Source organism: Phyllostomus discolor, chromosome 5 (assembly GCF_004126475.2).
Source record: "Phyllostomus discolor isolate MPI-MPIP mPhyDis1 chromosome 5, mPhyDis1.pri.v3, whole genome shotgun sequence".
NCBI lineage: Eukaryota > Metazoa > Chordata > Mammalia > Chiroptera > Phyllostomidae > Phyllostomus > Phyllostomus discolor.
The window spans coordinates 48562462-48579429 of record NC_040907.2 but is presented as its reverse complement, the minus strand read 5'-3'; the positions used below and the strand labels follow the sequence as shown (position 1 = coordinate 48579429).

Sequence of the window (16968 nt, the reverse complement as noted above, 5' to 3'; positions counted from 1 at the left end):
TTCCCCAGGGATCCGCTTATGTGACAGAGCTAAAATCTCAACCTGAACCACTTGGATGCTAAGCTCATGCTCCCTGAGTCAAACATTTGCAAGTCAAGTACAAAGACAGGGAAGGGTGCTCTTTCAAAAAACAAAACTGTTATTTACAAACACTCCTTTTAAGTTCCTGCCATAAAAAATTTTCCCTATATTACTCCTTTCGACTTTTGGCAATGGTCCCCACTGAAGAAGGTCAAGTACTTAAAAAAGACTCCTTTTAGTCCTGTTGTTAATAAATAAAGCAATGTTATTTAAACCTTTGGGTACTTTTGTCAGTCAAAGATATCACTGATTTTCTCTCCCACATAGGGAAGTGTATACAAGGTCAAAGAAGCCCTGGAAAAATATAAATTTTTCATTGTAGCTTTGTTCTCCTGGTACCAGGGTGACTTTTGATTGGTTCCAGGAAGTCACCTTAGTCACATCTGAGTTCATTTGTCATTCTCAGATTGCTTCAGAAGAAACTAAACATTAAATTCGAAATGGTAAGCTCTGTACCATTGATTATTCATTTTAGGAAAGTCATTTTTGGACACTCTTGTATAAGACGTGTAAACAAATGGATAACAGAAACGTTCTTGGATAGATGAGTACAAATCAGAGTTTTAATTTTTTTCAAAAATTACTACGAATAATGATTCTTTAAAAATTAATAGTGATGACTTGCAGTCATGTAGACTTCAGTAGTTCACCAAACATTTTCACATACATAATCTCATTTAATTCTCACAACCAACCTTTCAGTAAAATCCAAATTTTGAGTGAGTGTTAATATATTCTATGCATTGAGCTAGGCCCTGAAGATTAAAAAAAATAAAGAAGAAATGGTCTTTGTCCTCAAGGAATTCACCATTTTTGTTACTATGATGATATGTGACATAGTAGGTAAGTAGAGCTCAAAAAATTAGAATATACTCACCCAGTGAGTCTGGTCACATCCAGGACTGAAATGGGAGCTGTTTGGCTCCAAAACTCATTTTTGTCTTACTGCCTCAAACTTCTGCTTAGTATGGGAGTAGAAATGTAAAGGAAAGTAGACACACAGTTTTTTAAAAAGAAATCTTCAATTTATTAGTTTTTAGTTTCTGGTTTTTGTAAACTCGGGATTTTTAAGGCAATGTGCACCCTTGTAATCTCTCTTGATATTAATACAATGATTTGCATTTCTAATGCTAAAAGTTTTCATTGAATATTTGCTTAAATAGAAGCAGAATCCAAGTTATCATATTTGTGTTTGACACTCAGCTAAGCTATTCGCAGAGTGTAATAGCTAAATATGCTGTTATATATTATCCTAAGTCTCACAGCTGAGATGAAGACTTGGGGAAGTTCATATGTACAACAGAAATTGGTGATTAAAGGGTTAGATAAAAAGAAATTATTAGAAAAGATCAAGAAATTTGGCTTTAGGATGAGAGCTGAAGAATAGCTTGGTAACAGTCTTCATATACATGAGGAGTTGCTTGTTTTTACTTCTAAGGACAGAAGAAAATGAATTCACACTGTAGCCCTAAGGGACTCAGGTGAGCTATGAGAAACGATTTGCTGACAGTGAGATGGTCAGTTACTGGAATAAGATACTAGGGGAAGTTGTGGAATCTCTTTTAAAAAACAAGAAGAGATTTCTAACCTCTTTTTATAGTTCAAATGTGGCATGGCTCCAGGCAGAAAGGTGGGCCAGGTAGCATCTCAAGTTTCCTTTCAGCTCAAGGACGCTATCACTGTGAGGATTGCAGCCGCTAAGAGCATTTTTCAGAGTGAGAGCCAGCTAGATGCTGAAATTCACAGCACTCAAGGTCTCCCTTTTACTTTGCCCATTGTTCCATATAAGCATTTGTTATAGATAATAACCTCCACTGTAATGGTTTTCCTCTAATTGTCAGCCAGAATCAATTTAAAGGCACCTTGATCAATGTTTCTAAAGGTTAAAAGACCAAGTGTAGGGAATTGTTAATATTTCAAAAACTGTTGTGCCCCACACTCTTTAATCCCAAAGTGTGAAGAACCTGGCTGAGGTTATCATTATAGAGCTCTGAGATGATAATATCCACCTACAGTAACCACACAAGTTTTTCTCAGCACTTAAGTTGATATGAGGCCTCAGAAGCAAATCAAGCACAGGAATAGAAAGGTATGGGATGTGGTGAATCTCCCATACCTTTCTCATCAGAGGGGTAAGATATCACTCCAGCAAGTTCATTTATTTGACAACTAAGAAATAGACTTAGGATATTTAAGGAATTATGCAGGACCTTACAGCTTAGGAAAATATAAAGTTGAGACTTGAATCCAAGTTTTTTTGGCCTCCTGTACGTGATTGATTCCTAAAGCATATTATTCCTAATCAACGAACCAAACCAAAGCTGAGTTAAGAAAAATTATGTTTCAAAATATATTCAGATGCTAGAAAACTAGATAAATAACTTGAAATTCCCTTTTTGTGGAAACATCTGACTCTTTTCTCTGTACTATGGTAATGAAATCAGGCATCTTCCTGCCCTGAGAGATTTGTGCAACAGTCATGTCATTAATATGTGACTGCCACATCCCAGCACTGTGTACAAATATAAGCCATGTCTTTATTTTATTTATTTATTTTTCCATGTGTCCAGCGTATGAACCAGGCATGGGCACAGACCAAAAGCCAACCTGGGATAAAAGAGGAGTTACTTTGTCCCTGGCTGATATGACCATGTCTTTTAAAATGGATTTTTAGGCCCTGGCTGGTTTAGCTCATTAGACTGAGTGCAGGCCTTTGAACCAAAGGGTAGCTGGTTCGATTCCCAGTCAGGGCACATACCTGGGTTGTGGATCAGGTCCCCAGTAGGGTGTGTGTGAGAGGCAACCACACATTGATGTTTCTCTCCCTCTCTCTCTTCCTCCCTTCCCCTCTCTAAAAATTAAATACAATTCTTAAAAAAATAAAAAATAAATAAAATGGATTTTTAGATGCTAACTTGTCAATTTCCCATAATTATTAAAAGTAGTCATTAGAGGCAGGAAAACAGGTTAACCTTGACTTTATCAACTGTACATGCCAGTGTAACTTTGGGTAAGTTGCTTAAACAATTTGCTTTTCCATCTGTGAAATAGCTATAATAATAATAATAATAATAATAATATTTACTTATATTGACTGAGATTTATATGTTAAATGCTTAGCATAGACATGGCAAACACTAAATGCTCAATAACTATTATAACTATTAATAACTATTAATAGTAGTAGTATAACTATTATCCCATAAACATCAATAATCAGACCATTATTCTAAAAGATGATGAGAGATACAGCCTTCCTACTAGACATAAAGATAAAAGAGCTCTTTGTTAGAAAAATAAAACTTTCCCCCAAAGTCATAACACCCATGTCTCCAGCATCAAAAGAAAGTTTAACTGACATTTTCTACATTTCCTGAGGGCCTAATGTGTGTCACAGGCTCTCCTAAGTGTTATGGGTACAAACGTGAAGGAAATAGTCCTGCTCCTCAAGGGTTTCATGGTTTAGAATTGAAAGAAATAAACGGATAAATGCAGTATGACATGGCAAAGAGAGCATTTAGGATAGTATACGGTGAGCAGGAGGCAGAGGATGGGGAAGGGGGTGGGCAGAATTTGGAAAGGCTTGTCAGGAAATTCGATTACTTCAGAGCCTAAATTCTAAGCAATAAGACAATGGAGGGTCATGATCATAAAACCATTTTGTAAAAACTAAATTTTTATAAAGAAAAACAGGTTACTGATCAAGTTAGCCACTTATCTGTCTCATCTTCATTCAATTGACTGGCAAGAATCACAAAATAAAAGTTTTAATAGGTAGGTAGGGAGGGAGGGAGGGAGTGAAAGAGAGACAGCCATTTTAGACACCATGCCTGGCACATACACATCAGTAAGTATTTGCTAAATTAGCCTTTTCAGTAAATCTGCAATTTGTTGGGTGGTGGTAATTATCAATGTAAGGTCATTTTATTGTCATCTTATTCTTAGTAGCACAACTCTTCAAAGATAATTATCCAGGTAATGTTCTCAATTCTCCACTTCAGCTCTCATGTGTATTCTCATTCTAACTTGACAAAAGGCAGATGCATAAAAGGAGTCATTACCAATATCCTCTGGATTTCTATTGACTAGATAATAATCTAATCAGGAGGCTCATATTTGCTTGAATGTGAGGTAAGAGTCTTAATGTCTGCTAATTTTTAACTACACATGGAAAAAAATCTTATAATATGACCCACTGATCAACTGAAAATTCTGGAACTCATTAATAATATAGAGGAAAAAATAATATAATCATATAAAAGAAGAAGATAGTTAGATGTTTAAACTATTAAATGCGTAAAAGGACATAGTTCATAAACTCCATCAACACACAAGGCAGAATCGAATCCCTTCTCCTTGAGGTGCCGGCACCCTGCACATTAGTTTTAGTTGCTTCACACACAACACACAACATCATTTTTCATAACGTATATTGCATTTGCATATAGGCAGAAACCACAGCAACAATAAGATAAAAAGATTATATAGCAAGGTAAATTCTAAGCAACAGTCCTTTGAAATAAACCTGAGAGATTTGAAAAACATGTAATGAATAGAAACATACTCTGAGTCTTCTTTAAATTGATAAGTAAAATGGGAAACTATTTACCAGATTAAACACTCTGAAATATTCATATTTTATTAAAATATAAATACAAAAAACAATTCATAACTAACAGTGATAATATTTATGTAGCACTTGGTGCTTTGCCAAACATGTTGCCCAATCATATCAGAGCTACAATGTATCCATGTGAAGTGTTATTACAGTGCTCAAGATGCTAACTTTGTAGAGTCAGTACACTTTGAGCTAACAGGCTCTGAGGCATGTTCTCTCAAGCAGACACTTTTCTGAGTTCAGAACTCACTCTTCTTCCGTTCAAAACCACCTGTCACTAAGCGCCATTATTTCTAGCACCACAACATTGGGTGAATTTGTCCTTTCATTTCCATTTGCTCCTTTACAGAATGAAAGGCCTGTTGTAGAGAGCAGGACTGAACTAAGATGATATTAGTCCTGTCAACTAAGAAGCCATGTTTAGAGTATGTGCAGTAGAGGAATGACTCAGAAGCACAGAGCAATCCCTGGAGCATGTAGAGAACAATGTGGTAGACAGTGTGTGCTTATCTGAAGGGTAACGCCATCCTCTCAGAGCATGCATAGTAGAGTGACATATTGAGGTGGCACAAGACAACGTGCTTTAATCAAAGGCTGATGCAACATTACATTGCACACAAATATGAAAGCAAAAGCCTTCATACAGACAACTGCGACAGCCGGGAGCAAGAGAAGAGCACGCTGCTGCTCTGATCGACCCTATTCTGCACCCCTGTGAAGGCCGAGAGTTTATCAGTCTATAATTGTCACTTTTTTTTGTACCTAGAAGACAGTTGGTGCTCAATAAGTACTTTTAAGCAAATGAATGAATTCCTATAGCCCTGCATTATCTTTCCTATTTCTCAAACCTCCCCCTCTAGTCTGTGGAGCTGGCTAACTAGCATCATGAGACAGATTTTCTTTTCTCTCATGCACCTTACACATGGCTGCTTAATCGATTTTACTAAAGTACAGATCTAATGGTTTTACTCCCTAGCTTAAAGCACCTTTTAAATGACTCCTTATTATTGCAACTCCTTATCCTAGCACTTAAAATCTGCCACTAATGGCCTTAACTGACATTCACCTGATCTCAGCTTTCAGTTTCAAAATAAAATCCTTTGTGTCAATCCAGGCCACCTTGCCTATTTGACTCTGTTCATGCTGGTCTCTTGGCCCACAAATGGCCACACTGACCATCTTTACCTGTTGAGATATCAACAGTCTTTCAATATTTATGTGAATGCTACTTTATTCAAGATGTGCTGATCAAATGCCGCCACTTCGCTTATGTGCGGATCTTATTCTGCCTTGTATTGTAATATAGTTACATGTGGATCCATGTCTTATCTCCAGTATTCAAAGCTTCCTAAGACCAACAACTGTATCTTACCTTGCTCTTACCCTAAACCACCTACCACATGTAGTCAGTGGTCACTACCTATCTGCTAAGTTGAAGTGGTTCCCACAGCTAGGTCATGGGATTGAAAACTATCTGCCTTGTTGAACATATGATGAAGAATGCAGACGATGGGGATAGGGTTCCAAAAATGTAGGCTTGAATCTGAGCTCTGCCTTTTACAAGATGAGTACCTGAGGCAACATTTTAACCTTTCCTTTTAACCTGCCCAAAGCTCAGTTTCTTCATCTATAAAATAGCGATAGTTATATTATCTACCTCACAGGGTTTCTGTTGGGTTTAGATGGGAAAATGAAAATGACAATGTTTTGTAAACTTTAAACTGTTATAAATTATGTTTGAATTATATGCCATGGAGCTTGTTGGATGAATACAAAATGAAAGCTACTTGGCACTAATTCCGAGTGCTTTTGTGCTGTACCTGGTGGAGAATGAGGAAGTGGTAGGAATAAGAAGGGAAGACAAGAGCGTTGTTCTTCTGCCAGGAGTCCCACTGCCCAGGAGATAAAAAATTATATGTGGACATATTTTCACATTATTGCTCAGCCAAGTTGCTAAACTGCTGTGACAGCACTTAGAAAAGATCCCCTGTGATAAATTATTTTGAGATTTAGAATTTATCATACATTTAATTAAGCTGAAAAGCTTAAAATTGCTAAAGCTTTAAAATTGCTAAAGGTATTTTTTTCTCCTCTGCTTCCTCCTGTGTATTTTCTCTTTGCTAAATTCATTTTCAAAAGAAAAAATACAACCTTGAGAGTTTGCCATCTTCCTTGGAAAATACTATCACTCTACTCTGTGCTCCTGTCATTGTCTGTGGCTGCCCCTCATTTAGAACTTAGCACAAAGGCTGCCTAGGAAGATGAAAAAGGAGGAAATGTTGCCCAGAACCATCTGGGCGGTTAGAGCGGTGCTGTCCCAGGGATTGCTGTTTCCCGTCCCACTTTCTGCTTCAGATATTCCTGATCTCACAGACAAGCTGGATGCACGTTATGCTATCTGAGAACCCTGGACCAACGTGGCTCATTGTGCTATAGTCTGATTTTAGAAGAGTTTACGCAATTCACATTCCTTGTCGGAGGCTTTCCCACATTTCTGGATAGCTGATGACATTTTAATAATTTTTTTAAAGTGCAGGGAAGGAAAAACATCTGCCCATTATCTGAGAAAATGTAACAGCTATCTCTTTGGAGTGAGGGCTGGGTTATGAATCAGTGTTTTTCTGTTTCTTCATTTTATTTATGTGCAGGTTTACTAGACACTCTGGACTGGTTTGAAACCTCCCAATGACGTCAATGGGGCAGAGAAACTGGAGCAGCGGAGACAGCTGCAATGCACCAAGTCTACTGAGGTTTTATTCTTTTCCCCCAGGGTGACATCTGAGACAGATATTATCAATCAAGCCCTCCTGGCTCAGCACCAAATCAAAGGCACTTTATCATTCAAAGCAGTAAAAACTGCAATTAGATGATCTGCTCAGCTTTTTCCCTAGGAATATCCTGTTCGTGACAATTAATAATGCAATTAAAACTAAATTAAACAAGAGAATGCTTACTAAAATATTTAATTTAAATATGTGAACTATTTCCTTTAGTGTTTCAGTTATCAAGTTATTAAAGATCTCTCTCTACAGATATCTTGTATAAAAATTCAAAACAATGCAATTACTGTCTCTTTTAAAAACACTAATAAAAGCCAAATGATAAACTTTAACCAGTTTCCAAGAAATAGCCAAATGTCCAGGAAAAAAATATAGGTATGTATATTGCAAAGGTTTGCTATCATTTAGAAAATAGCAAATAACAACAACAAAAAAACCTGTGACATTTGACAAGAAAGAAACTAGGGTTCTGTGAATTAACATTTCTTTCAAAAACATTCAAAATAAAACTAAAATGAAAAAAGAGCCAACTGTGTTTTTGTTTCTTAAACACAACATACTCTTTACGGACTTTGCAAGCACCTCTTCTTAGTAATAGTGTTATTTGTCTGAGTATAGATAGCTTACTGAAATCTGAAAAAAATACAACACTTAATCTAATTATTTAAACTAAAGACTTCTGTCTCTTTTCATTTTCTCTTGCTCTTTTTTTTTAAAGAAGGAAACTTTAAACTAGTAAGGATACCCAAGGCTAATCACAGCAAATCTAATAAGCATCCTTAAAATCGACTTTTGTTTTCAAAGCTGCCTGGAAGCACTAGGCACAGAAGAGTCTCAGCAGAGTGAAGAATACAGACTGACTGCTATATCGCCCCTCCTTGTCTTCCTCTGCACTGTTTGTTGGCAAACAAAGCTGGTATTAAAATGTTAAGTGGAACAGAGAGAAAATTGGGGACAAAAGAAAGAAAGAAACACTAATGTCAATTTCAAGCTTATGTGGCCAAACTGAATAGGACTCAAAGCCATTTAGTTTAGAAAGTCAAACTGGCCAATAACAAGAAACATAGAAAACAAGACTCATCAACCATTGTTTATTACCCATGAAGCATCATCATCAGCTTACTCAAAGTTATTAGGCAAATAATATTATATCTGAGATGTATCTCTGTCTCAATAACAGACCCCAAAATAGGAAAGGCCATGATGCAGGAGACTTAGTTTTTCAATGAGGGAAATCAAGACAAAATGTGTTTAGATGTCAGCACTAAAAGTTGAGGTTAGCTAGAATGACAGATGCCTTGCCAATCAATCAGTCCTGTTTCCCCAAGGCAGAGCATCATCAGTGCTCTTTATTACTTGGATTTAAACAATAAGCCTCTTTTTCCCACTCCTCCATTCATTTAGTTGTGAAACAGACAATAAATCATAGCTGAAGTTACCAAATACATTGTACATTATTTATAAGACTGAACTTTTTAACAGTTCCAGCCCTAATGTTTCTTCCACCATGAGATTTACCATTGCTTTATCCATTCCTTTCATTCATCATAATGGTAGTAATATGGGCACACAGGCCTGGTGGATGTGGGTTTGTATCCCAGCTCTATCTCTTGGTAGATACATGTCTTTAAATGACTCAGTCTGCAAAATGGTAATGAAATGAAATGACATGAATAAGAACCTTGTAGGCACTTTAAATGTGATAACTATGTTTATTATTATACTTCAGTGCCAAGTACTATGCTAGGTAGTGACAGAACACACACACACACATACACGTAAATAATGCGAAATCCACAGAGTAAATCAAGCTACTGGAGTCATTCTTGCTTCCCATATCTAATCACCACTGTCAGGTAGGACCCTTTCACCACTGTGGGAAATCTGCCTCATCAGCTAGTGGTCTGCCAAAACTTCAGGTGTCATAAACAAATGAGTAAGTGTCCAAGTGGTTACCTAGCCCAGAACATTCTATTTCCTTTACCATTCTTGAATTGGTTTCCTCTTTATCGGGCCATAGATGGCCTAGTTTTTGTCACTATTATCTCTTCCAGGGATTACTTTAACAGCCTTCTAACCAGTGTCTGCTTTGAGCTTTATCTATAAGATCATCCTTTTAAATGATAAATCTGGTCATGTCATTCCCTGCTTAAAAATCTACATGACATTTCAAATCTTTTATGGAAAAAGTCTCTGTTCCTTAGTGCCTCACAAGATTCCAAATGTAATGTGGCTTGACTAATTTTCTAACTTTATCTTCTTGATGGGTATTATCTTTAATATCCACACATGCCATTCAGTTCCCCCAACCAGCAGTCCTGTTTCACGTTTTCTCATATATGCTGCCCTTTTCCACCATCTCTACCTTCTGATTCCTATTAACACATGCTTTGACTACGACAGACCCATACCAGATTGCAGTAAAAGTATTTGCTCACCTGTCTGTTCTCTCCTTACTGGAGTGTGAGCTCCTGTAGAGTGATGGCTAGATGTCATTCATTTCTATTCCCCCAGCTAGGTACAGAATGGCATGCTGTTCTTGAAAAATACTAAATGAATCCATGAACATTAGCATTTATAAATTCAGTTGATCTACCCTAACAAAGAGATTTTAGAATCCTTTCTGTGGAAGAGAGATGGATCTTTACTAGGCTTCTTGGACAGTTAGGTCCAGTTTTCTTCCCCCCAGACCCTGTTTTAATTGGGAACTAGATGCTGGATTCTGCGGCCACGAGAAAGAATAACTAGAAGTTCTAGAATCAGGTTCAGAGAGACATATTTAAAATCCACACATTCTGAGTGTCCCCAGTTCTTCTAATGGGTATCATTCTAAAGCTTACCAGTTAAACAAATTGTAGAGATGCTAGGAGTGAGAACTTATATCAGGCCTTGAAGGAAACTAATAAATCATTTATCAACAACTGCATTTGTCTCAATGATCTGAGCATCCTGGATCATTTATTCATTCATCCAGCAAATAGTTGATTGACAACTGTGACATCCTAAGACATTGCAAATTAGGTGGTGAGCAAATAGGCCAGCTTCTATTTCTTGAGCATTTCCTATATTTTTGATGTGTGAGCAGCCCACGATGGAGGTCCCTTTGTGTCAATGGGCAGATCTCACTCTTCATGCCATAATAGTGATGTTCTTCTCCAGAAATTTCTGTATCTGTGTGTAGCCCAACCCCACATTGTATAGTGTATTCTAACCCATCCATGTGCAGTCCTACTGTCTGTTGTCAGGTGAAGAAAAGAGTCCCTCTTCTTTAAGCATACACAGACACCCAAATAGTCTGTCATTGGCCATTCACTATTTGATGGTGCTATTAACAAAGAAATATGCTGGGTTAGTTTTCATGATAAGGTTGGCAAACACCAACAAATCAGTGACTTGGAATTAATTAAAACAGTAAAAAATGAAGGTTGATTATTTTTCTGACAGGTGATTAATATATAGAAACCAGGTATTAAGCATATACAGAGTATGTCCAGAAAGTAAACAGCCATGTCATATGAAAAATAGAGACATTTATTGAAGATAATAAAAGATATAAGAAACATTGTACATTGGACAATGATGCCTCAGTCCCCTTCAAAGTAGGCACCTTGGGACCTCACACAGTTCTCTCAATCACCATCAGCTTCCCCATCATATTTTCATGAATCTTACTGATAGTCTCTTTCCTCTCAAAGGTGATTTTAATTTTGGGAAAAGCCAGGAGTCACAGGGGACCAAATCTTGGCTGTAGAGGGGCTGAGTCACCTATGTGATTTGATATTTTGCAAAAAAACCCTGCACAAGATGTGATGTATGAACGGGTGCATTATCGTGATGAAGCTGCCAATCACCAGTTGCCCAGAGCTGCAGCCTTCTGAATCATCCAAATAGTTTCCAAAGAAGAATATTCAAACTTAATGCCAAATTTGATACAGATTTATTACTCTACTCAGTCATTTTGAATATGATAGCCACATAGTACACATGCTCACTCAATGGCGTCTACTGCCCCAACTGACTAGTACAGTAAAGTCGTCATTGTTGACACACGTGTATTTCAGTCCACCCTCCTTGGCTGCCAGATTACATCAATGTCACACACACTGTGCTTGTTATATTAACAATGGCTGGACTTTTTCCGGACACTCCTCATATGCTTCATTATACAAACTTGGTTATAAGTCCTTTAGGGTCTTTCCCTTATTAACATTGGTTTCAGATACAGGATGCTTACATAGTGCCTCCTTGCCCAAGCACATGTGCCATAGAAATTTGTGGGCTGTTATTTCATAAGCAGTAAAAGTATTTTTAGTCAAGATCACCAAATATTTCTCAGTAAGCTAGGAAATACATATTAGTTTTTGTTTATAAAGTCTACTAAAGAATTTAAATATATTCATTAAATAAATTTTAAATATTTATAAACTATAAATAATAATACTTAAAAGCACTGTCATTAGCAGTTGAAAAATCAGTATGTAAACAAATTTTCTGTACCATGAGGTGTAAAGAGCAAGAGTTTTAGAATCATACAGACCTGAGTTTATGTTCCGATTCTGCTCAATATTTATTCCATGAAAGTGGGAAAATTATCACCACCTAAGTTTCAGTTTTTAACCTGTAACACAGGAATTATAGTACTTATCTAATAGGTTTTTATGAATAATAAATGTGTATAGAGTTCCTTAACTTGGCATAGGATAGCTATTTAATATTTTTAAATAGTATAGTTTCTTCTATTTTGAGTTTTTTTATTACATGAAAATTTCAGAATATCACCTATCATGAGCTTTTTCAAATAATATATAAGTGAATAAGAGATGCATATATAATCTGTTCTTTTTATTGTCCTTTTTTTAAAGGGATGACAGGCATTATGATCAAACTTTATGGTATTTTAAAATCTGGATGCTAATTCTAATTTTAAGACTTGTCCTTTGTATCTTAGAAAGTGGTATTTTGACTAGTGACTGAAAGTTTTGGACTTTCACAGCAATATAACACCTACCTAAGAAAGCTTTCTTCACTTAGCCATTAAGGGACCCCACCTTGAAGAAAGGCCACAGGGCATTTTTGTTGCTTACCTTGGATACCAAGGACTTACACTAAATATCCTTGAATGGGTTTCTTAAAATGCCACAAAGCCTGAATATTTGTTATCTGGCTTCAATGTGCTATGGACACAAGTCTAAAGTTGATGTATTTCTGTCTGCAGTTTATGACACCTCTCAGTGACAGAATTATATATATGTGTGTATATATGTATCTTTCATGGTTTGAAATATTGGTACTGTCAGAATGAAGGCTACAGAGTGACTCTTAGTTTTAAAATAAAATCCTCTTTCAGGCCAAGTATTCTCAAGGATGTAAGAGGATAAACACCAAGGCTTGTCCCATGTCATCTCTCCAAAATCACTTGAACTCATGGAGATGACTAAGTCCAAAGTCACACAATTACAACTCAAACATACATACAAACACACACACATACTCATGCATTCTTCTAGCAAGTATTTACTGAGCACTTACTACATGCTAAACCCTGTTCTAAGTGTTTAGGATATATCCATTAACCAAGGAAACAAAATTTCCTGTCCTCAGGGAGTTCACATGTCAGCCTGGGGTGGCAGGTGGCATGAGAGAAGCGGGGACAGAAAATAAACAAGACACATAAGTCATAGTCCAGACTATCTTTCCCTGGACCAGTTGTGCCCATTTCTATCTCCATTCCTTTGCATTTATTTTCCTTCTAGCTATCTGCAAAGCTACTTTTGTCACACCGAAAGACCAAGGTCAAATAGCACCTCCTCCTGTTCTGTGAAATCTGTGCTAGCTTTCCTTAGACCTTACAGAGCTTTTTGAATAGCTCTTTTATGGCATCTCTCAGATTGCCTTCTAATTGACATGTGTCTGTCTTTCCCACTGGAGGACAAGCTCCCCCTATGTAGGAACCTAGCAAGGACTTATTCTTAGCAAGTATTGTATCACCAGGGCCATGGAGTACAGAGCATACAAGAGTAACACCCTCAATGAATATTCAGATAAAGAATGAATGCAGTTTCAGTCTATCATAAAAAAACCGATTCATTTTGAGGTTAGCTGTGTTTAGAATGTTTCTTTGTATACTATCCACACCAAAATGTGGATAATAAATAAATTTAAGAAAGATTTTTCTAGATATACAATTATTTTATATGCAATAAAATAACATTGTTTACTAAAAACTGATTCAATAGGCACATTAATTAAAAAGCTAACTTAATTAGTTGACATAAATAGCCTTGATAGAAAGGCTATTATGGCATCTTTTAAAATGCTTAATTTCACGTGTGCTATAATCATTTGGATAAATCAAAGAGTATATTTAAGATACTTACTTTCTTTAAATTATACAAACAGCTTATTTTTGAAGATTGAAGAAAGCAATTTATGTAAAATCCCACTTCGAACATTGATGATATAGAAATAGGATTAGGATGCTATTTTTCATTAAATAATGACAATTCTCTCCTATCTTTGAGGAAAACAAATTTACTTTGATAACCCTAAAAACAAACAGTATCACTCCATTAAAAAGAATATATTTTCATTAAAATATTTCTGCCACACAAATATAATTTTTCAATAAATTATTTTATGCCAAAAAGATGCTTACTTTCTTCAATCTTTAATTATCCCCAGAATTAAATTACTGTATTACTCTAAGAAGGAAGGCTTAGCCATCAGACTAACTTATTGTGATCTGCACAACAGATTTTACTTCGAGGAGCTGTGATTTAAGGTGGGAATATTTGAAGAGGGGGAGTCCGCAGCCTTTGGACACTGCCCACACCCCTCTGCAGGAGTTTTGTAGGTGGGGCCTGCTCAAGACTGTTCTCCATCAGATTAGCTCTCTGCTTCTTTACCTGTGACCGCCAATCTTGGACTTTTCCTTCAGCCTATCCTGAGCTTCCAGAACCTTGCTTTATTGATTCAAATATGTAATGAAAGAGGAAACGGACTTTCTGACAGAGAGGAAGATCTTAGGAGCAAGCTAACATCTCTCCTGCAAACAACTCTCAGTTCTTCTACTGAGTTTATAGTTTGATCCATCTGCCTTTACCCAGTTTATGATACTTAGTACTATGTAGATTTTAATACTAAGAATATGTGTTCCTTCTTGGCCTTTACTGAAAAAAAAAAACATACAAACAAACAAACAAACAAACGAAAACCTTTTGCCTGACTTTTCAAGAAAATAATCTCATGGAAAAAGTTCATTTTTCTGCCCCAAATTTGAAGCAAGTACATTCACATTTCTTTTGCGAACAACCTCCCCCTCCCGCCCCCCCAAAATAGCTTCATGCTGAGCACAGCAAATAATGTGATTATTTGATTGATAGATTATCCTTAGTGTGTGCTCTGCATGCGCAGGCCTATGCAACTTCTTTAAGCAGCACAGGAAGAAGTAATGTAATTCTGCAAATATTATATATAATTTTTCTCATCAAACTTGGCTGACAGGCATTCACACATACTGCTTGTGCTATAGCTAAAGTCTCAAGAGAAGAATAATGTTCACAGCACTGAAAAAACATGAATGCATTCTTGAAAATCCTGGGTGTTTATATTCTAGCTAAATAAATTAGTTGTTGATTGAAACGAATTTTTCTGCTGTCTACCTATCAGTGACTATCAGTAAAAAATAATGTACTAAATTTTTTAGAGTATTCAAGTTTTACCATTTTTGTTTTGTTTTGTTTTGTTTTTTGGTCACCACAGTGACCTACTCCTAGGCACATTTTTTTTCTCATGCTGGCTTGGGTAATTTAAAAAGAGTATCCTTCAGAATAAAACTGAAACAGGATTGTAACCTACTGTTAAAAATTAGCTTTTGGAAAGTTTGAACATTAGCTTCTGTGCAGTGTTTAGCTGTGACAAATACACTCTGTCAGGCTCTATAGATTTTCTATTATTTCAGAGAATAAACAGGAATTTACTGATTTCTAGTAACTTAACTTCTAATGTGATTGGGATGGTAGCCATCACAGCTTTAGGTTAAGCCCATATCCCACCTACCAAACACACTAAATGTATGTGTGCCCTGCTTTAAGGAATCTTGTAGTTCAAAATACGTACATATAAAATAAATTGGTAAGTAATTTTACTATAAAAATAATTCTCATCTCTGAATGATTTACCCTAAGGTTCCTTTAAAGTTTAGTTCCTGTAATGAATTTAAGAGATTGTTTACATATAATTAATTGACAAGTATAATTGAAGATGTAGAGCTCAATTTTATTTTTTCACCTGAATTTACTCTTAGCTGTAGTTCAATAGAAAAAAATATATAGTAATGTAACAAAAATATATAATTCAAATGAGTTCAACTGGAAAAAATAAATTTACACTTAACTGTTAAAGAGTTATATAAAAAGAGATAAACCTTTATGAGGTAGAGGGTTTAGAAGAATACATTAGCCAACTTTCCAAGCATCTAGTTGTTGAAACTTGAAAACATGTTACCACTTGCAATTCAACAGTTTAATTGTGGTGTTCCATTTTGATCATTGCAAATTGCAATCTAAGAGTTGACTAAGCCATTGGGTCACCTGAAGGATTATAAACACAAATAGATTCTTGCAGGTTTAGCAGCACTTGCCTGATTTTTTTCTCAAAAAATGGAATACAACTCTACTTTTATGAAGACCCTTTGTTTACATAGAAAACACCCAAACCAGTCTCTGCCTCCAGGATGGCCCCACACATTGGCTATGTCCTTCCCTGCTGTTAAGACTTCTATATCTTTCAGGATAAAGTTGAAGCTATGGAAATTATAAAAGCTTACCTAGCTCTGTCTACCTTTTGAGCATTGTCTCAAGCAATCACCTCCCTTCTCATGATTTGGAATAGCAACAGTTTAATCATACTAAGCTGTATTATGCCTGGAAGGTCTTTCTTCTGATTCCCTCTCTAATTATGGCCTATTTATCCCACCAGAACTCTAGTTTTAGGTCACCTCCTTTGTGCTCCAATGTGACACAGTTTTTAATCTTCTTTTTCTTAAATAAGTCACTTTAATATTTCATAAATAATGGTTTGGTGATGTTGAACTCTTAAAACTTTTTTTTTCTGCACTTTGATTTTAAATGATAGCTTTGCTGGGTACAGCAATCTTGGCTGTAGGTCCCTGTTTTTCATGACTGAATATTTCTTGCTAATCTCTTCTAGCCTGCAAAGTTTCTTTTCAGAAATCAGCTGATAATCTTATGGGAACTCCCCTGTAGGTAACTAACTTCTTTTTTCTTGCTGTTTTTAAGATTCTCTCTTTATCTTTAAACTTTGGCATTTTAATGATAATGTGTCTTGAAGTGGGCCTCTTTGCATCCCTCTTGTCTGGGACTCTCTGTGCTTCCTGGACTTGCATGTCTATTTCCTTCACCAAATTAGGGAAGTTTTCCTTTATTATTTTTTCAGATAGTTTTCCAAATTCTTGCTGTTTCTCTTCTC

General features: G+C 36.1%; 1 protein-coding gene and 1 pseudogene across 3 annotated transcripts in view; both read right to left on the bottom strand.

Annotated features, from left to right (window-relative positions):
- Window positions 1-16968, bottom strand: part of PDE4B (phosphodiesterase 4B) — a 530477-nt gene that overhangs the window by 170788 nt on the left and 342721 nt on the right. The window lies entirely within an intron of this gene.
- Window positions 2640-2750, bottom strand: LOC114498336 (annotated as a pseudogene).